Below are 22,993 nucleotides of genomic sequence, written 5' to 3'. Positions count from 1 at the left end.
AGAGTTTACTTTGTGTCCAGAATATGACCAGTTGCTTACTGGTCTTTGTGGATTTAGGCAGTTGAATATAGAAAGATATGAGCAAACCCCTAGACACAATAAAGCTAGTATATAAGGTCAAATTCAGTGAATGAATCTAAACAGCATCATCCCCTTAAATTTAATTTAATGTCGACCACCCTTGACACTCTTAACTTCCCAGTGACCATGCACACCACAGCCTGCTCTGCACCATCCAGCATATCACAATCCTGTAAACTTTACAACAATGCAAATTAACCACTTTAACCTGTAAATTAAACCAATTTTCAAAGAGTTTGAAAGACACTTCACAAAAAGATAATTCAGAAACATGTCATGTATAGATCCAATATCTTTTCTGATCACAAGTTGTTGACTTTACACCTGTTTCTTTCTGCTCTATAAAGTTTGATGTAAATTGGATTTTGTGAAATGACGATGGATAAAACTCACTCCTCCAAGGGAATCAAAACACAAATTTTTCCACTGTGGAAAAGTCAGTAACCATAGCTACTCTGTGATTGACACACAGCCCACTTCAGTGTTTATCAGTAACCATGTTTTGCTTCAGAGTTAATTCTCAACCACTGTCGCTTAGGGAAGTATTTGCAAAAAGGCAATGTGATACAACAGACAAAGGACTGTAAAATAAACCAATAGGCTGTCAAGTTAACAAAGTTAACACAACAGGAAGTCATATAGTTGCCCTGGAGAACAAATGCACCTGAGCCCACAACACACAAGTTTTAAGGTGACGACCAGGGTTTTGACACTTCATACTCCTGTGGACAACCATCAGCTGAACGACACGCTGCACACTCTCAAATTTTGAAAAATCATGGGCTGCAACACAAGTAGGGGGGCCACAGTGGTTGACCCTTCTGAAAAGCCAGAGGACAGGCCGAAAACTGCCACTTCCACCAAGCAGGCGCCTGCAGAGGAAACGAATGGAACAAAAGAAAAAGATGAAAAAACGAAGAGTTCCAGCTGAGCGCCACCTTTACACCGAACCTAACTCTTCTTCTTGTAAGACCATTTTCTCCTTAAATGTTATTCATAATCTGCCTTTAAGATTTTTAGTTATTACCTGACTACGTCCTTTCATTCTCCTTTTAGTTCTATCAATGAACAAGGATACAGCACCTCTCTGTAAAGTAAGCAATTTATGACCATTGCATAGGGGTCACTTTGACACAATTACCTCTGTAACTTGACCGCCGTGTCTTTCTGAAGCAGTTTGACGTGACAAATGGGCTGCGTGGTGACTGAGAAGGGTTCTGTTGTGTCTGTGTTGCTGTGTGCACAGATTGGCCTGTCCGAGGGTGAAGGAGGACCTGTAAGCAGGATGAGGCGACGCTGCACTACTGTCCATCAACGTCTGTCATCTGGGCCAGGCACACATAATCAAATACGCACACTTCCGAAGAAATCCGACTCCTATTGTCAAAGTCTAGAAACTATTTTGTGATAAATACATCGTTTGGAGTATTACATTGTGTTGTCTTGAACCTTTATGTTCTTTTTTTAGGCGTCATTTCCTACGGCGTACCTTGCTTTGTTTTTTCACAATCATTTATTTTCATTCTCTTCTCCTCCTCCTCTTTACTTGCACTCACACACCTCTGGTCAGGGCTGATAGTTACAACGCTCTCTTTTAAATGCTTCCAATACTGCTGTAGGCTAAAGCAGCAACTCTTTAAGACAGTCAACTTATGTGCTAGCTCTGTGTACCTTGCAGCTCTCAGCTAGATGGGATGCTCTGCATATGAGAGGGCTGCTACCGGTGTTCATTTGGACAGTCTTTATACAACAAATAACAAACTGCTGCCAAGAGCTGGATTGAGAAGACCTTCCAGAACTTTATGTTCCTTGCCACCAGGGGGCATAGAGAAAGGGGAAACGGTTCCCTTTGCCTCCACCAGGGAGCAGGAGCGATCTTCCCCCGCTGCTGTGAGACGTCTGAGGCTGGTTCCATTTGCTGAAGACATTTAATCTGAAATATAGGTTGTAAGTTTATTACCAGTGAATGGAGCTGGAATGGAATAGCCATTTTACAAAGCCATATCAAAAATACCCATCTCAGAGGCAGTGGGAAATTACATGAAAATATTACCATTATACAAATGGAAAGTGTGATTGAATAATGTGCCGGAGAAGATAAATGAAAAGCACTTTGTTGGAAAACGTGGTACTAAATAGGTTTTTAATTTCAGTAGTGGGATAAAAGAAGCGCATTTTTACCCCATTTCACTGCCAATTGATTAGTGGCTCCACACCTGCAGATAAAGAGGGGGCCTTATCGTCTCATTATCAGTTAATTAATATGCATGCACACATGCCAATTATCTTTCCTCTGCCATTTAGCAGAAATGAGACATTGATGTTTTAATGGTGCCGGAATGGATAACTCCTCTGTTGCTTTAAAGACAAGGCAGGCACATTGATTGACATAGCTGGGAAATGTTAAGAGAGACAATTGAATTAAGAGCAACCTGAAACGCTTGATTATTATATTAATACTTTTCAACAGCCATTTGCTGTTGCTTTCCAGGGGCTTTGAGATCAAGCGGAGTTTTTGATTAACTCTCTTGTGAAAGATACAAAGAGGGCAAAGCTTATGGTGCAGTCTATGTATATATATCTACCAATGAGAATCCATTATGGAAATATTTTATTTGAAGGACATGCAGAATAGCAAGCCATTACATTTTTCCACTGTGCCATGACTATAAAAAAGCTCAAGGCCACACCAAGTGAAGCAAACCCAAGATGAAAGTTATATTAATCATTGCTCGGTTTAGTATACTATGTGCACTGAATTTATGTTCATGAGTCACAGGCCAGTGTTATGTGCCGGAGAAATAGGCAATATTATGGAAGGAAGCACTATTGACATTTTTCATTTCTGCATAAATGCTTGTGGTTGCACACTGTGCCCAAGGCTGTTAGCTTTTTTTTAATCAGTGCTCTTTAAGCTCAATGCAACAATGCTAGAATGTTGGAGGTATTGCGATTAGAAAAAAATAGAGCTAGAGAGACTGCAAAGTCTTTCGGTTAAATCCAAATCTAGGATCTGTGATTTTTACACACATAAAAAAAATCACAGAGGACAAACTCATGCCACTGGAGGCAGCTGCTCACACAACTGCGAAAAAATGAGAAGGGCAAGTTAAAAAAAAGTCTTTGGTTTGTAAGTGCCTTACTAAGTAATAGACCATTTATATGATATGTATAATACCCTGCAACAAATATTCACAAGTAGTGGTGTTATTTTCAGCCAGCCTCTCTTTAAAGATGTGTTCTTCACAGGGTATCTTTTGTGAATATATGATCAGAGGCACGACAGCCCCGGTCTTTAATCTTACACTGGCCTTGAAGAATGTCACTGATTCCAACCAGCCTGCACCCTCCTCCTCCTCCTACACCCCCACAACTGCAGGCTACAGAGACCATCCTATTCACAGTGTGGTGCAAGAACATGTTTCTGGTTGTTTAGAGGGCTATGGCTTTCTTTATTTTGTGTTTTCAAAAAAAAGAGAAAAAAAAAAAAACATTGTTAAGAACTTGTCACAACCATCTGATCCCAGAGGCCTTTGGAGTGCTGGTTTGTAAACAGCTGATTGTATAAAAATAGCTAAGACGTTCTCAATGAGCAACCCACTTTGACTTCATATCAGAAATATAACACGTTTTTGGTTTAATCTATATTTGAAGACGTAACATAGACCCCCAACACTGGTACATTTGGCATACACAAAAAAACAAAACAATAATTTTTCTCCAAGTATAATAAAGCTAGAAGTCTCCGGGTCTGACATCTATCTGTTCGTGTGTCCCAAATTGCTCCGCTTGATAATGCCCACAGAAACAAGTGTGAAGAGAAAAAGCTGCAACCATGAATTGTAGAAGTTTGGGAACTAGAACTAAAGTTGGGAAAACGCTCAGAAATAATGCCAACATAGTTTTTGAATCAATCAACTGTATTTCAAGGCATCAAACGTGGTGGTGGATGAATTTATACATTTAGGATGTCACAGTGCCTCATTATGTGATACCAGACGTAAACAAGGATGTTTAAAAGAAGTGCTTTTGTTGTTTGTTTGTTTGTTTTTTACTGTGGTTGAATCTTTGGTTCAACATATCTAAACGAGGTAGTGCATATTATCATATGAAAGCACAAGTCCTCTCAGGTTCTTTAGCCAATATATCACTGTGTTGGTTATATCAAGCTATGAGATCTCTTACAGATGAGGCAAATATTACTATTACACTTCCACTTAAATACAAAAAACCAAAAACTATTTTCTCTCAAATATGTTTAAAGTAGTAAAGGTGACTCATAAACTATTCTCCAAACCTCTTATAAAGGAGAAAAATTGAACACTGGAGTCCAATTTTGGGGAAGATGGCTTCCTAACTCATTTGATGTTCGCTGGTGATAGTTCAATATTCACAGACACGGACACCCCTTTTGGAATCGCTATGAACTCATGCATACTCATACAGGCTAAAGTCCAATTCACTTCTGTTCTATTCAGTTTTATTTATGCAGTGCCAAATCACAACAACCATCATCTCAAGGCTCAGGTTCACAAATTCAAGTACTTGGGATCACGGGCCGATACCGTTCAAGCTCCCGTGGTGCAAAAGACCAGACCAACAGAAGTTGCAAAAGTCGGCGTTAAAGACAACGTGAGGAACCACATTAAGGAAGATATCAAAAATTGACGATTGACCATTAAGGAAGCTTGCACCATAGCCACCGATTGCAGGAAGTAGAAGCAGATCATAAATGAGGTTCTGAGTGCATCGGCTCTAAAGGACAAAAGAAGAAGAGTTGTTGAGAAACATGTTATTTTATAGAGAAATAATGTTTGGTAGCAAACCCCCATTCTATCGGTTTTCAAACCTTTTGTGGCAAATGCACATCAAGGTGCAAGTAAATATTTCAAGGTACATACATGCAATTTTGTGTGCATTTATGTCATCTGACACTCATGAGTTGGTGGTGCTTGTTTAAAGGATGCAAAAGTGGGCTGTCAAATATGCCACTGTCTCACAATACAAACATTATCACACCTGCAAATTTTAATTCCTGTAACAGCTCCATTTGGATATAACTTGCTTCCATCATTATATTTTTAAAAGCATTTTTTGTTGTTGTTTTTTAATGGGGAAATGAGTATATTTGAAGAGCTGACACATTAAATTAACAGTTCATTTACATTTTCTGCAGTTGTTTTTTTTTTAAATACTAAGATATGGTTGTCTCAAATTCCATGGCACCCTTCTGCTCAGTCAAGAGCACACTATTCAGAAACAAAGTGGAACTAAATTGGAATTCCACAAAAAGCAGCTTCAGAAAAGTCCAACATTTTCTTCTCATCCATTTTTGTTTTCTTTTCGCTGCAGGTTTTGGGTCCTGCAAGAGCAACTATACTTTGAGTTTGGGATCTCCCTCTGTCTTCTTTCATTAAATCTACTTTATGTGACAAATGGTGCAAAAAATAAATTATTATGTCATGATCTTGGAGGTCAGTCTTCATCCATTTTGCAAATTTTCTTTCATAGGAATTAAGAGGAGCCAGGTGCTGTTACTCAAATGCACGTAATTAACTGATCATCAGCAAGTGTGACCACCTCTATATCAGACGTTTTGGCAGTTTGTAGGTCTGGAGCAGTCAGGAGGGTTTTAACACAATGCCAAGGAGGATGGACATCAGCAATGATCTTTAAAAAGCAACTGTTGCTCCCCACCAATCTGGGAAGTGTTGTAAAGCCATTTCCAAACAATTTAAAGTTCATTATTTTACTGTGCGAAAGATTATTCACGAGCGGAAACCATTCAGGACAGCCAATCTTCCCACCAGTGGACTTCCCAGTGAATTTAACCCAAGGCTGCAATGGTCAAAGAACAAAAACCTAGCATGCTAGTATATTAAATATCACAGTTAATGATAGTATAATTAGAAAAAGCCTGTTTAGAATGGTTGCCAGGAGAAAAAAAAAGAAAATGATTGCATCTGAACAAAACTTAAGTCCTTTAAAACAACAGCCTTTGGACAGACGAGACCAAAGTGGAAATATTTGGTGAAATCCAAACATACCATATCAACACAAAGCCTTCATACCAACTCTCAAGCACAGTGGTGGAGAGGGTAATGATTTGAGCTTATTTTGCTGCAATGACTGCAAGGACCTGGGCACCTTGCAGTCATTGAGTCGACCATGAACTCTTCTGTACACCAGAGCACTGTAGAGTCAAATGTCAGGCCATCTGTCCAACAGCTAAAGATTGGTCAACTTTGGGTCGTGCAACAGGACAGAGATTCCAAGCACAGTAGCAAATCGACAACAGAATGACTAAATGATGTATTTGACCTCAACAGAGCTGTGCCTAAATAAATCCCTGCAAACCTCAATTGAATTCACCCACAACAGTGTAAGAAATTGATAAATTTATACAGAAAGCATTAACTTCAAGTTAACGCTGTTAAAGGTCATTCTACAAGCCATTGAATCATTGTGTGCACTGTTTGCAGTTCTGTGAAATTTGGGAACTATTTTTCTCCTATTCCTGCTGCTCTATGCTCTTCTTTTCTTGTCAATGGAAACTGTGCATAATACCACCAAACAGTATCCATGGTACTAAACTTTAGAATGCACATATCATTTTGCACTTCCAAATGCTGTCGATAATATTGTCCAGATCTTATTAGAAGCTGTTTATGGTAAGAATTCAGCTATTTCTGTGGATTTGACTGCAAATCAGAGTCATGTTGGTATTCCCCAGGGTACTTTCAGTTTGAAAATATGAGCTTTAAGAGTTCCTAACATGCATCGAATCTAAATATCCTACAAAATGTGTAGAAAGAAATTTCAAGGTCCAAGATTTTTATACATAATTTACATGATTATAAATATACTTTGTACATAAACTATATTCGATATTTTGTGACACTTAATAATTGTAATTCTACAGTTTTTTATGTAGTGCAGCGGTCCCCAACCCCCGGGCCTCGGACCGGTACCGGTCCGTGAGTCGTTTGGTACCGGGCCGCGAGAGCTGAGGCTCAGGTGTGAAATGTATGGTTTTCAGGGTTTTTATTGGTTTTCAGCGTTATTTTGTTACTGTTTTTATTGTTAACTCGGTTCTCCTGGGTTTTTTCATGTGTGTTATGAATAAATTTTCTTTTTTTCGGTACGGTACTAGTTTTATTTTGTTGTATTTATCCGCGACACCTTAAAGGCCGGTCCGTGAAAATATTGTCGGGCATAAACCGTTCCGTGGCGCAAAAAAGGTTGGAGACCACTGATATAGTGCGTTGCATTCTGGTGAAACTTGACAGTAAACAGTAACATTTTCATATTAACATAGTAACATTAACATATTCCCCAGGGTACTTTCAGTTTGAAAATATGAGCTTTAAGAGTTCCTAACATGCATCGAATCTAAATATCCTAAAAAATGTGTAGAAAGAAATTTCAAGGTCCAAGATTTTTATACATAATTTACATGATTATAAATATACTTTGTACATAAACTATATTCAATATTTTGTGACACTTAATAATTGTAATTCTACAGTTTTTCATGTAGTGCGTTGCATTCTGTTGAAACTTGACAGTAAACAGTAACATATTTAAAAAACATTTTTTCTTATTTCTTCCTCTGCCTTCATAAATATAAATGATTGATGAAATATATATCTAAAATTTCCTTAAACTGTGGAAAACATAACCCGAGGAAAGCATCTCACAACATATTCACTCAATGTTTCCAAAATAATTCACTAAAAGTCAACGGTGAACAAATACAGGGACGGAAATATCTTACCATTAAGTTTTTTGTCAAATGTCATACCAATGAAAAGTCCGTAGGACACTGCAAATAGATTATGAATGACTGGGAAACCCTATAAAGTCTTGAAGGCAAATAAGATTTAGCTGAAGATAAAGGTCAAGGTGCTGGGGGAAAGATATAGGGAGGCATGTGAACAAGGATGACTTGATTATCCTGGAAAGGAGCACAAAGAGACATGTCCTTTTGCAACAGGGTTAGAAAGTAAATACCAGCTTCTAATAACAGAAGCAAAAGTACCAGCTATAATTCTGGAAATTTATATAAGCAAAAAGAGAATGTTTATATAATACATAATCTTTTGAAATAATGTCTAATGTACTTCTTCATTCTTCTGGGGATTAAGAAGATAACCAAAGGCTCTTAAGAAATATTTTAGAACTTTATTTCGAGTATATTCTATTTCAGTGTTTGACCATCAATTCATTTTCAAATTTTAAATACATTTTGAATCATCAGTCTATATTTTAAATCTGATGGGATCCAAAGAGAGAAGGAAGTGGCCGGGGGACAGGACAAGTCATTAATGTAACTCACTGTAGAAGAATACAAGAGCTTAGCGGCAGCTGAAAGGCTTCTGTATGGTTGTGTGCGAGTATGGCTCTGTGGACGCATGCATGGTCTGTTCACGTAGCATAACTCCTTTCAAAGAAAATGGTGAAAAATAGGAAATTGTACTCTAAATGTCATTCATTCAGCTCTGATGTCAGGGTGACCTTCAGCAGAATCAGCTCTTCCTATTGTGACTGTGGACAAGTGAGCTCTCTGAAATATCAAATTTGATAAGAAAAAGTGTGTAAAAGCAAACGCGTGTCACTATATAGGCTTTGTGAGTTGTCTAAACAGATTTTAATACCACTGGTGATTATTCTGTACATGTTTTTCCTTTTGTTGTTCATGAAGGTAAATATTAACCGCATACTATATTGATTCTGTTTCATTTTTATGGGTTGGATATTTTAGCTTAAACAGAAAGAGTAGAGTAATCAAAGTACCAAAAAGTACGGTAGCGGGGCCTGCAGAAGCTCAGATAACAAGGCCAGTTTACTTTAACTGCCTTTCCAACTGCCTTTCCTTTCTTAACAAACCAAGGTCATGCTGACGATGCTGTTAGCCACCCTCAATCACTGAGAGAAAAAAAAATTCATTGATTTGAAATTGTACTCATCCAGGAACCCAAAAGGATCTAGAGTATGATGACTCATCAGAGGTGTGAATGCCTGCCCATGAGTAATGTCATGGTATTTGGTTTTTTTTAATGTGTTTCTCACTCCAGACTGGATTGATTGTACAGCATACATCTTCAATGACTTCAATGAAACAAGAATTGGGTGTAAGTTTGAATTTTCTCTAATCCACACAGGATCAAAAGTTTAGATTTAGGCTCAAATAAACACATATACTCATTAAATCTTTTAATAACTGGTGCCAAAGGCTCTGCAACATCGTTTAGCTTGACGAGGCCAAAATCATTTAACTACAACCAGTAGTTCCTCTTAGTTAGTATAAGACAAATTGGTCTGAAGACCACCCGCAGGGAAAGTGGGGAACCTTTTTAAAAATACATACTATATGCTTGTATATTTCAGCCCATATCAATCATTTTGATCCTGTGTGAATTAGAGAAAATTCAAAATAAATTTAAACTTGTGCGCCCAATTCTTGTTTTTTAAAGTCACTAAAGATGTATGCTGGATACTCATTCCACATTTTAACAAAATTACTTTTAAAAAAATCACGATTTGGATCAAAAATACAAAAGTTCTGATTAATAGTATCAACTGTATTAAAATTGAAAACAATGAGTGACTACATGTAAAAGGTTGGGACCATGAGCCGCTGCATAAAGGGACACCAAAGGACAGCTTGTTTGTATCTCTGAATCCAGCAGCTTTAATAGCAGTATTTGATGGGCTGGTTAAGACAATTTAAAATCATACTACATTTCCCATTAGCATATGCTTTTACATTCAAGATAGTTATTTACAGAGCTGAAGGAAGCTGACCACAAATATCGGTGAAAAAAACCAAACAGATATCACAGCCAACATATTCATCCAACAGCCCAACCGCTATTGAGTCCAATCTTTAACTACAGACCCCCACTCACAGGCTCTCATGTTCATTATCATCTGACATGTCTGTGGGGTATACATGACTTCTAACAGAATAGGCCTCGTTCTAACATTGCAACTGACTTCCAAGCACCACAAAAGGGGAGAAAAGGAATGGGGATACTTGAGAAATCCTACATATTTAATGTATGCCATATATCAAAAGGATAATAAAGCAAATACAACTGAATGTTTGTATTTGTCTGTTTGGCTTGTGCTTTTGGCTTGACACACTTATGTGTGTTCAACATTTAACATCACTGGAAACAAATCCATTAGGACAAGAAAGGCTTATTATCTCAATAATTTTCCCCGACAGTTTGCTGGAGCCTTTGTGTTCACCATGACAACAGGCCTAATACCCTGAACATTACTAAACCATCTGTAGAAGGGCTGCTTCATGCACATCAAATAACAGTAATAGTCTGCTAATGGCATTATTGCCCGCTGTGTCATCATGCCACAGTCCTGCATGCCTCAAGGGAAAAGAGAAAAATCTGTTCCATTGTTCCAAAGCTGAAACTCTCATGCTAAAAATATTAAGATTATTCTCTTATTTGTTTTGCTCGCTGTGTTTCTACATTTGTTTGTTTGAATTTGATCATTGCGAGGACAGCCAAATAAAAAAGAAAAAAAAAAGAAAGAAAAAGGTTATTTTGAATGGATGCCATTTAGTCAGCATGTTTGTTTATCTTCAGATCGTTAATAACAAGCTATCCCCTCTCCGTGATTGGGTCATGAGGAATGCAACCTCATCTGTGGGAAAAATAATTAGGACAAACGTCCAGAGCATAATAACCCCTTCTCTCTTCCTCAGAAACAAAACTACACAAAGATGGTCATGATAGACCAAAGTGCTGGTTAAATAATCCTATTGCAGTGCTAAATAAAACTTGCTTGCTCGTAAAAAGACGCTGCAATCAAATAAGACAAGTGAAAAGAATGGCAGGTTTCAGACTGCGGCTGATTACAAGTTTCACATAATAAAAAGCTGCAAGCAAACAAACATGGTATTAGTGTCTAAATGTAAATAATAGCAGCAAAGATTCTCATAAAATACAAATCTAGGGTCAATGAGAGGGAGCGCATTTATATTTCATTATGTGGAAAAGAAAAAGAATACTTTGAATTTACAATGAGCTTCTAGGTAGCTACCTCCATTATTGCACTGCAGATATTCTTACTAGAGTATAATCAGATATGTGGCTGCTGTTGTTTTTCAAACATCGTCATTATGTCACATAATTACTGCCTGCATTGTGTCTCCTACAGGCAGATTTAAGTTATTGTTCATATGTAAATAAATTAGATTGCTGAACAATTTGCATTGCGTGTAAACACAGGTAAAGGTTTCTGTTGAAACAAATAATTCACACACACAAACACACACACACACGCACACACACACTGGCAAGTTTGATGGTGCCTGCTTTCAACTTGCGTTTCGATGTTACGATGAGATGTACATCTCTGCCTTTTTTGCATACAAGCCAAATGCATCCTAATGGTCATTTGGAAGCAACGTTAGTCTTTTAATTAGCTGGAAAGCCTTTAGCAAAACTACTCTCATCCTTTACCATCGTTTCCATCTCAACATGTGGGGAAGCTCGGGAGGTTGTAGTTAATAGTGTAATTGCCAAGGTCCTCAAAGCTATCCTCTGTAAGTCGTGCACTGATAGGCTACATGTTCGAAATGTGCGCGTATGAGTCTTTGTATTTAAGTGGTCTGTTTGCAAGTGCGTCTGTTATTGTATGTTGTAGATAACATGATCATTGCTCCCAATATAGAACTACAATGTAACACAAACAAGAAACTGTCAGGTTTGGGGTAGTGACTGATGATGTGTAATTATTTTAATGATCAGTTTAATGATTTAATCAGGCGTTTGTGGAGTTGGCAAGCAGTCATGTGTGAGAAAACGTTTGTTACTGAGTTCTCTTCATTTCTGGATGTCCATTAATTGTTCACCCCAGTGACTGCTAAACTTTTGTATATATGAATCCATATATCTGTGTGTGCGGAAAGCTCTAATATGTGTGTGTGTGTGGGTGTTTGTGTTTGTGTGTGTATGTAGCATCTGTTCATTGTTCGCTGTGTGATGCAGTGTGTGTTGGCACTCAGGTGCAGCTGCTCTTGTCTCCTGTTGCTGTGATCTCTGAGCTGAGAGGCATTATTAGCAGCCTGCAGCTCTTGTAGCCTTTTCCACCCTAATTACATACCCATCATTAAAATGCTAATTCATGCTGTTAAAGGGGCAATTAAAAGGGTAATTAAAAAGGCTTTGTTCCACCAGTCTACCTGCATGAACAACCTGACCATTGCTGGTTCTCTTTTGATCTTTACCATTTCCATAATGCTTGAGGCCTAATCCTCTTATCCAGGTTCAACTGGGTGTCATTGGCTACTAGTGGAGGCAACTTTAAAGGCTAAATAGTTACAATGGACTCACTCAAAAAAATAGAAAAAAATTAATAGAGTTACTATAATTAAAATGGTCTGTATGAGGATCTTATACTAAATCTGTGTTGGAAAGTAAATACACTGATTTTACACATTTTATTAACGCCATCAATTAAGCTTAGGGAGATTGAACTGGTCAGGTGCTGAATTCCATACTGCAGAAGTGGGATGATGGAGCTGGGAGTGATGTCACTTTTGAGTTGAACGTGTTTTTGTCATAAAGTGGAAAAAACAAAGAAAAACAGCATTTGTTTTGCTCCTTAGGAGGTAGAGCCATTCACGCATCACTGCCAATGCAGCTCAGTGCTTGTTTTCTTGCACTTTAAAACACTTCATGCACAGAGTCTGGCCAGTGGAGCAAATCACAAATACATAAAAGTAGCAGTGCAGTTTTACTAATCTTTGTGCATGCTGGCGCCCTCTTGCACTGTTAAGTCAGGGTTTGTGGGGCTGCTACAAGTTGAAAATTCTCTGAACTCTTGACTTCAAATGGAACACGCAGAGATACTGTAGAGTGCATCAAGCTACAGGCTACAGCATCTTTTGATTTTGTTCTAAGCATCCAATGTTTATCCTTTCTTTCCAATTACATTTTGCTTTCACTTTCATTTTGTTATTATTTTTATTCTCATGCAGTATGAATAAAAATTTACTAAACAGAACAACAGTAACAAATATACATGAAAAACCGCATGTGTACAATTTCTTCTGCAGCATGATAATGACCAAAAACATACTGCGAGTCATTTTGTACAAGACAGTTTAGCCACAAGAAGAACATGGAGTTCTCCGATAATGTGGTCATGATCTATTATCTGTTATCAACATTATCAAATCAGACTAAGTTTAGATAAAGAGGCACAAGTATCTGAAACAGCCCCAATCAACAGAACAGTTCTCCTTTACTATGTTTATGAGAACCAGCCCACAACAGTCTGGAGAACCATATTTAACACAACATTATTTATGGGAGGTTGCAGTCATTTCTATAGAAAGGAAATCTCTTAATATCAGTGAATTTCTAACTGTAGCCCCTCCAATAATCAAAGAACTCACAAATGTGCGTCCACCAAAGCTGTTTTACCATGTCAGCTTTTTGACTTCTATTTCTTTTCTGTAAAGCAGGTGTTAGATGTTTACAACAATCTACCTGCCAGCTACTTTAAAAAACCGCACGCGTGAGATTTTTGTCCCTTGTTTACCGCTTTATACTGAATCAATCCTGATTAAAAACAATTCATGCCATCATTTTTAAAAGCATCCCCAATTTACATTTATGGGCAAAAACATTTGCACACCAGTGTGTGTGCAGTATTCAAGTGCATTTGCTAACTAGTAGATTTTTTAGTTCCTACTTTGAAAAAGCAACAAATCATTTCTGGAAAATGGACTTAACAATAAAGCTCTAATGACTCATCCAGGAAATCAGCCCTACCATCTGTACCATCCTGAGCCAAAAATATCTTATTCAGACTGAAGCACATATTTTGAACAGGCTGTCTCTTTGTTAGGACAGAGTCAATCTCACTGTGTCACACAATGATGTAAATAATTACTGATGTTTTGCACATAATAAAATCAGATAATGTTAGCTTTTGTACCTGTTTATATGTGGTGTTCCTAAATTTTTCATGCAGGACACAATGGGACCTGACAAATAAGTATTGCAGTGTTTATCTTTTATAAAGCAGCTCACTGCAGATATAGCTAGTGCTAATGAAAGTAAGCGCAGATGGAACCCTCTAAAAATGAGAAATGATGGATTCGCTCCAGCTTGCCGATGCTGCAGGCCCTGTTTGGTTTCAGGGCCGGTGAAGTGTCAGTGGTTTAATTTTATAGTGCGTAGTTTTCCCTGATTTCCCCCTGGAACGGAGCACTGCTGGAGAATGCGGAACATCTGCCTCCACTCAGAAAGAGATACATATAAAAACCATCATTCCTATCAGAGCTAGTTGCAAGGAAGAGAGAGCCAAGCGCACATTAGAATAGCTGCTTTTTCCCCCTCCTGTCTTGTGTTGGCTCCTGGGGACTGGCAGTCAGAAACCTATTAAATTATCCTGTGTTGTTACAGCATTTGTAGCATTTTAAATTTGAGCCCAAAGGCGATGCTGGCTTAAGGTACTCTATTGAACACTATGAACAAAATCTGCAAACTCTATATGCTAAGGCTATTATCTAATTTGAGATAAGATAGATAAGCAGTACTATTATCAGACATCAGTGTTACACAGCATGTCAAGTGGTGTCAATAATTGCTAAATTCATCCAAACTCTTTGGAATACAGTTTGGTTCATTTATTTTAGATAGCAGGTTATCCTCTTACATCTATTAAAGTAGTTCTAATCATCAGGAATAAACTCAAATATGTCCAAGCTGAATTGTTCCGTGCCTTATGTTTGTTCCAAACGAAATTCACAAATACAAAACAGTTGCACTATTAAAAGACAACATCACACAGGCGGCTTTTATAATCACGCAGTCTGACGAAATGCAATTTTTTAAAAGCACAATTCAAAATAAAATAACCATTTCCGTTTTTGGATTGCATAAACAACTTTAATCATGTCTTTTTTGTGGTTCAGCTTTATTGCATGATGACTGTACTTCTTGCTCTGTCTGCTTCTCTATTCGCTATTTATCAAGTGCATGGTTTTCATTGAGGGTATGTAGTTCTACTGCCGAGTAGAATTGAAGTCATTTAGTCTGTCATGACTACTTTCATTTTTGGCAAATCAGACAGTGGAGCCTGCAAGTCATTAGATGAGAATGAAGCAATAGACTGTGAAATGTAATGTATACAGAGGGGGGAAAGCAAACAATGACCTTCACCAGGAAAATTGAATGAAAATGAAGGTTAGAATAGCTGTGAGGAACATCTTCTCTGGAGTAGTAAACACTTATCTATGCACAGGGAATGAGCACCAAAATATCAAGTATGTGCTTTGATTTTTTTTTAAACTTGTGTATAAGGCATACTATTTGTGAGAAAATAAACTTGTATCAGTTTGTTTTTATTCACCCAATGAATAATGTTTGCAGATAGAAATGTTTTTTTCTGTGCTTGACACACACACAGCAGCAGCAGAGGTTTATAAAAGAGTCTGCTTTTGCCATTCTCCAATTTTCAGAGTTGGATGTGTTCCTTCTGCAATGCTTTGCACTTTAACTTTTGTGCTTTTACAGTACAAGGAAACACCACAGAGCGCCTTTAAATATTAGCCAAGCAAATAAAACTAAGGGCATATGCAGCAGCAGTTATCAAATGAATGACAGATTAGAGGAAATGCCCAAGTTCTTATTGCCTCACTTGGACACTGAAATTATTATAGTGCATTCTAGCAATAGTAATCATATGCATGTGCATATAACTGGGTGGTGTGAGTCTACATAGCTAACGTGTCAACAGATGAAACTATGAAGTTTTCACAGTTATGTTTTTATTGTCAGTTATTTAGCTTTTTGCTTCTGTAGGTCAACAGGGTTGAAATAACCTATTATGAAAGCAGAAAACATTTCTTGAACCAAGGCGTTTATTTTTTTCAAGAACACAGCTGCTTCTGGGAAATGCTTACATAAATACAACTGTCTCATTCGGCCTTATCTTCTGGTTGCCTGTCAGTTTATGTTTGAGTAACCTTTATGTATGTGTATATATATATATATATATATATATATATATATATATATATATATATATATAGAGAGGCGTATTGTTTGGATTGTTTCACAGCTAAACCTCCTGCCTTGGTGGTACTTAGTGGAATCGTGGGATATTTGAGACAAGGTTGCTGTACTTGATGGCATGCCTTACCAGCACCTTCTTTTTTCTGGCTTGTCGTTCTAGACAAATGCAATTTGCACGTAACTGGTCCACACTTGGTAAAAACATAGGCTCTACTGGAGGTCCAGAGATGCATTTACAAATGTCAGATTGGTCATGGTGCATACTGGGAGAGGAAAAGACAAAACAAATAGACAGCTGGTTCCAATTATGGTTTTACTAGGCGCTGATGGGCCAGTAATTACAGGATTAGAGACGTGTAACTGCACACAGCTTTGGGTGCTGCTCTCCAAGTTTGGAGAGGCAGAGAGACTAGTGCAGGCTAAAGCCAGATCAGCTCAAACAGTAATGTTTGCACATTACACCAGCAAAAGCTCTGCGCGTCACACATTGTGTCCATTGGCCAGAGATCTGCTGAGGCTGCGGCTGTGTCATTTGTAGGGTTTCTCTTTGGGTTCAGTCCACACTGAAAAAAAAACCCCCCATCTCAAGTATTTCCCTTCATAGCCAAGAAGCTGTGGTAATATGAAGAACCACAGTAAGACAGACAACAAAGTAAGAATTAACCTATAGAGTTGTTTCTATAAAAGTGGAATAGAGGAATATACACAGCATAAACAATATCAATATTATACGTACAGTATATCTACATTCTGAATCGAGTGTATGTTAGTGTACAAATTCTTGAGCCAACCCTCATTTCTTTATATTTTGGTAGGAAAATGGAAAACAGGTGCAGCGTTATTTTTGTATATAACGCATAAACACAGAGATTGAAAAGTTAACATTTGGTAAGATCACTTTTATTCTTTAACACAGCCTGAACTCTTTTAGGCCAATTTTCTTGTAATTTCTTTAAGTAGTGTTCAGAAATAGCTCACCAGGCTTCTTGAAGGACATTCTAAAGCTCTTCTTTTTTATCTCCCTTGGTGGGTCAAAATCTGTTAGCAGTTTTCTGTGTTCATATTATAATTTATAGTTCATTATTTCATAGAGCCTTCACCAGATTTTAGAAATGACTGTAGCACTTACAGTTGTACCTCTCTACCGACCTCCTTTGTACGTATTGATGAAGATCTGAACCAAAAATCTCAAAATTGGATTCATCACTCCATTAGACATGTTGCCACTAATTTTTTGTCCAGTTTTTGTGTAATTTGGCACCTACAATACATCAGCCTTTTCTAACTGTTTCTCTGGCTTCTTGACAGCAACCTTACACTGAGACCCTTCTGTGAGTATTGGGTCCGATGCACCTTTCATGTCCTGTGTCTATTTCTTAAAACAATGGCTTTCAGATACTATCCTACCCTTCTGCCACTTCCTTTGTTTTACACTTTTTATTGGGCATATTACACACCAGATGTGCTAGATTTCGTAGCTTTAGTAGGTGCACAGCTAAACCTCCTGCCCGGCTGATACTTAGACAAAGTGGGATATTTGAGACAAGGTTGCCGTACTTGATGGCATGCCTTAGCAGCACCTTCTTTTTTCTGGGTCATCGTTCTAGACAAATGCAATTTGGATGTAACTAGTCCACACTTGGTAAAAACATAGGCTCTACTGGAGGTCCAGAGATTGATTTGCAAATGTCACATTGGTCATGGTGCATATTGGGAGAGGAAAAGACAAAACAGACAGCTGGTTCCATATTATACGCCATATATTCTAGATTTCAGGGTAATATCAGGTGCAAAAATACTTTTTTATGTTTCTCAAATGGTGTTATGTGTCAGGTACAGGGACTGGACTTTTATTACTATTTTTGAGACCATTTTGAAAAGTATATAGAACATTTGGCTCATTGGAAGCAAACTATTAAGAAATAAAGTGCCTCAAGACTTTTGCACCATATTGTAAATAGCCTATAAACAGCTTATATTGTTTGTCTTAACAGGTACTCAAAACTATTAACCTTCAGGTTTCACATTGCATCCTGTGGAGAGGCTGCAAGTAATTTATCTTAATATAAAAATAACTGTCTTTGTGTTACCGAAACTATTAACTATAAGGCAAATATGTCATGAATTGTGTTGTTGCCCTCTAATTATTACATTTTGTAAGGGGTGGGAAACGATCAAGGTCTGGTTTAAATGAATGGAAATAATCCACAGTGACTTGAGCTCCAGCTTGTTTATTTTCACAGTTTTCACAGGAAACAGTTTACCTTTAATTTGACTGACCAACAGGGTTGATCAGTATAGTGTATGACAAGCTGGTTATATAAGCCTTGTTATGTAACCAACCCGTTACACATCATTAGATGCACTTAACTGTATTTGAAATATTTGGGTTTACAGTATCAGTGGTCATCCCAGCCAATCAAAAACAAGCAACTTTATGTGGCCATAACACAGACTTATTCAAGGAATTATTAATAGTTTTCAGGAATACAAGTTCTGTTGTGAAAATACGCATCCTGTCAAAGTATAAGGGGCAGATTAGGTCACAGTTTGATGACCTGAAGCTGAAAAAAACACAATGTCTGAATGACATTCCTGCTGTATAATAAATCTAATATTATAATAAACATTTTTCTTGGGTGATTTTGACAGAAACATAACAGTTCTTTATGAAGGAAGCAGATTCCCATAACTTTCAGGAGCTATATATGTTTATTCATTTATTCAATTCCTCTGTTTATTTTATTCAAAGTAATTAAGGCAAAGAAATTACTATTTTTTCAAATTCCATACATTTTTTATTTACTTTTTTCCCAATGTCTTTAACTATCAAAGGACTGCATAAGAGTTTAGTATTTTGAATAGCATCAACATCCGCAATGGCATCTTCTTCCTGCTCAGATATAATAGCTGCTGTGTGAAACACAACACTTATACTAGGCAAAATGTTATTTTTTAAGAAACATAAGATGCTTCCTTTAACATTGGAATAATACTCCTCAAGTCTTCCTGCTTTTTTTTTTTTTTTTTTTTTTTTTACCTCTCTTTGGAAAGTACATGTTAGGATTATTTAGATGTTCTGATTTATAGATCACCATGTAAACAAAATGACAATATGGCAATAGGGATGCCATTGTAATACAGACAGTAGGAGCGACAGCTGAACCTGAAGGGTTTCCTTGAGGTCATAATGGATAAGAAGCAAGGCTGTGGATGGGCCAGCCCCCTAGGTGTCTTAATAAATTTAAAGAGAAAGGACTGAAATGTCTGCAGGACTTGTCTGAGGGGGCTGAAGAGACTCTGGTCTATGGCGGCGGTGATATCTCTGGAGCTGTCAGACTCTGACCAGTGTCATGTGGTAAAGGTAAAACTAGGAAATGTAGAATATAGGCAGGGCAGTATGCCAACAATGAGTTCTTACTGATGATGGTGTGTTGGTGTAATGACAATACCCATGACGTATTTATGACAATGGACACATTTGAAAATAGACTGAGGCAATCCTATCTAATGAACCATTATGATAACACATTATTTAAGGACAAACCACTTCATTCACTTAAGCATCTGAATGATGAAAATTTGATGGTTTTCTATGCCTCATGTGATGTTCCTAATTATCTTTGAGTTTTGAATTTTTAATGGCATTAAAAAAGCAATCAGTATATCACTGTGTCTACACATATAATTCACCCTGTACAAATGTGCGTGCATATTTGTGTATTGATGTTTGCAAAGTTATGTTTCTATCTACACTTGTGTTTGGTTATAATTTTAGTATGTGTGCTTATGTGTACTCTGTTTGTAACCACTGCTTTTCAATCTGATGAACTGCAGACCTGAGCTGTTTTGCATCAAAGCTTCGACTCTGTATACAAACGACCACAAGTCCACCAGTCAAATGCCATGTGTTTACAACTGTGCATACATTTCAATGTGTATGACTGCACTTCTTCCAAATGCTGGAATGCATAGCTGTATAGCATCTTGTATTCCAGCAGCCAGTAAACAGACAAGACAATAACAGTTAGGACGCAAACAGATCGCCAGCCTTCTCGAGGCCCCCAGGGTCATCTGTGCGGCCAACACAAACGTGCTCCACATTATCCTCTTGGATCATGAACAGACCTGCCTTTTGCCCCAATTTGTTTTCCATCCAAAGTGAACTTCTACAAAGCATATGTTAGATGGTTTATGGTTGTACAAATCCGTGTATGTGCGATATGGATTTACACAAACAGCTATGCCCAAACCACTTTTAACAAACTCGCACAAACTCCCCTCTGGTATGCAAACCTACAGAAAAACAGTATACATTTTTTGAGAATAAGCTACACACGCATTCATATTAACCAGACTTACATTCTCCCATCTAAATCTCCAGTCAAAAAGATCTGTTTCCACAGCAGCACGCATTGGCCCAGCCCCCATCCTCTGCAACAGCAACAATACCATAGCAACCAGCTGGATTACATCCAGCATAACATGTATTAGATTTGATGGAGTCAAAGTGCTGGCCACAATCTAATTAAAGCTAATGTGTTTATATTTGTGTTGTGTGCTGCTGATTGCAGTCTCGGCGGACAGGAGTGGGGCTAACGCTCACATGATGAGGCCAGTGTTTTGGCTGCTCAGGCGATCCCAGTAATTGAGGCAGCAGAGTTAGCTTGCTTTGATTGGTTGGCTTTTAGTTCTTGTGAAACAGATGCTATGTCCACCAGCGTTTTGATCCACAATTTGATGTGCATATGTTGGAGCTGACATAGAGTCAGTTACCGAGCGGTGGTGTGTCTACCAGGCGTGAATGTGGCATGACAGCCAGACTGGAGCCTCAGAGCAATTTCTCTATCTTTTGTCCACTTGTGATATAGTTGTGTTCTGGTTGCAATGTCTAGTGTGGTAATAAGAACACTGGAGAGCATGTAAAGTATCCATACTGTAACATTTAAAAGGACAAAAAGATTTACAACATAATATCAAAATTAATAATTCTAATACTTTTTTAGTAAATAGGCTTTTTTACTTTCATATTAGTATTTTAAAAGGTTAATTTTTCCAGTTTCAGGTCATCCTGCATGACTAGAACTTCCGGCACACGCTGAGTGCCATCACTGAAAGCTGTTTTTGAAACAAAACGCCAGAAATTGTGTCTAGAAGAGAAAAAAACAGCCCTACCTTGCAAATTCTATATGAATGAAAGAAAAATGATTTTGTCATACAGTCAGATTACAACATGTTATGTGTTATTTCACTTTTTTATAATCTACTCAGAACGAGATCATTGGGTCAATCTGCCCCAACTGCAAAACAGGAGATCAATACATCTTAGATGCCAGAAGTGCCATATTTTGACCACTACTGCCATTCAAGCAATTCTTTATATGACAACAAAACTTTGCCCTATTAAGAATTGATGAATTTTCCAACTCAGATCAAATCACAAGGATTGGGAAATTGATATCTACAAAATATTCTTTAGTACTTTATAGCCATAAATTAATGTACTACATCATTGATCTATTAATCAGTTTTGTTCTCAGATTAAAGTTTATAATTAAAGTGCTTTGAAGCTTTTAAACAGGTGTGTATTTAAACTCTAAAAGAGAGTTTTTGTGTCAAGACGTTTGGATGCATTTCTAATCCAGCTCATATCTTACGAAAAAAGCACATCACCCGAGAAGCATGTCATCTCTGCAGTGTAAACATGATAACTCAAGCTGTGACAGTGAGATTTTCATATCATGATGAAGCAGAGTCAATCTGCAGCAGAGTGCAGTATTGCACAGTCACACACTACTCTCAGCCTTATAAAATACCTGACTATCGCGAGACAACCATCTTTCTTGCCCATCCGTCTGATTCACTTGTAAAACATAGCTATACTTTATAGGCTTGTTACTGCCACAGGGTTACTCTTTTATTTATTACCCTGTCCACAGTGAATGGATGTGTTTCTGTCTGCGATGTGCACCTCTTGAAGTGAGCCTGATTCCTGTGTTGCTTCTACCAGACTTGGACAGGAATGCTAATGCTATCAGACAATCAGTCCCCTGCCTGTAGGTGAATAAAATGTGTGCGTATTTGTGTGTGTGTGTGTGTGTTTGTGTATGTTTGTTTGCATCCATCCAAAAGAGATGTGATTAAGACGTTAACTCTGGCATGTAAATTGCTCCCTTACGCATATTTGACTACTATGCGATCACATTAAACAAAAAGAAAAAAAAAAAAAAGAAAGTAAAACAAGGAGCACAGGTTTATTTTTGAGCCAGACTTCAAATTCGATCTCTGCATATGTATGCTCAACTGTTTCACCGATTGAGCTGTCTGAATAGTACATCTTAGCTACACCCTTCCAGAGGGCTTATGGGGGGTGGGGCGGTGGGGTTGGGGCACTGCCTGTCACGTATGGTGACTTGATGCATCTTGGACCACTGAGCTTCAGTGCACTGAACTCTGAGATAAATGATAAAAGGGAGCTAATCTTCAATGGCATCCCATCGTAGCTCATTTCCATAGAAGGCTCTTTCATTGTAGCAGGATCAAATCTGAGCTGGCACAGAACAGTTGTTTCCATTTGATATGCCCCTCTGCCCACTGCACCATAATGGCTGCCTTGCAATAAGGATATACTTTTTGATTGCCAGTGAATATCCTGCAGCGATTCAACGCTTTTTCCTTCAGACGGTGTGTGCGTGTGGAGCCCATTCTCCTTCTGCAGCTGAGTTCATCTCGATTTGGACAGAGAGGCAGAGGATGGAGGGGAGAAGAAAAGAGAAGAGATTTTAGTGCACTCTCTGTTCTCTGCGATAATGAATGCTTTGTCAGGGAGAATCCATCAACGGTCACTGTGG

The 22,993-nt window shown here is 37.9% G+C and overlaps 1 long non-coding RNA gene across 1 annotated transcript; it reads left to right on the top strand.

Moving 5' to 3' along the window:
• Window positions 1-790: 790 nt before the first annotated feature.
• Window positions 791-1,447, top strand: LOC118454396 (uncharacterized). Its single transcript, XR_004843706.2, has 3 exons — window positions 791-1,047; window positions 1,138-1,175; window positions 1,328-1,447. It is a non-coding gene; the product is annotated as an uncharacterized LOC118454396 (long non-coding RNA).
• Window positions 1,448-22,993: the final 21,546 nt, after the last annotated feature.

The sequence above is a fragment of the Neolamprologus brichardi genome, chromosome 1 (assembly GCF_056152115.1).
Source record: "Neolamprologus brichardi isolate AB-2024 chromosome 1, ASM5615211v1, whole genome shotgun sequence".
Taxonomy (NCBI): domain Eukaryota; kingdom Metazoa; phylum Chordata; class Actinopteri; order Cichliformes; family Cichlidae; genus Neolamprologus; species Neolamprologus brichardi.
The sequence above is the reverse complement of the archived record's forward strand: the minus strand, read 5'-3'. Positions and strand labels throughout refer to the sequence as shown.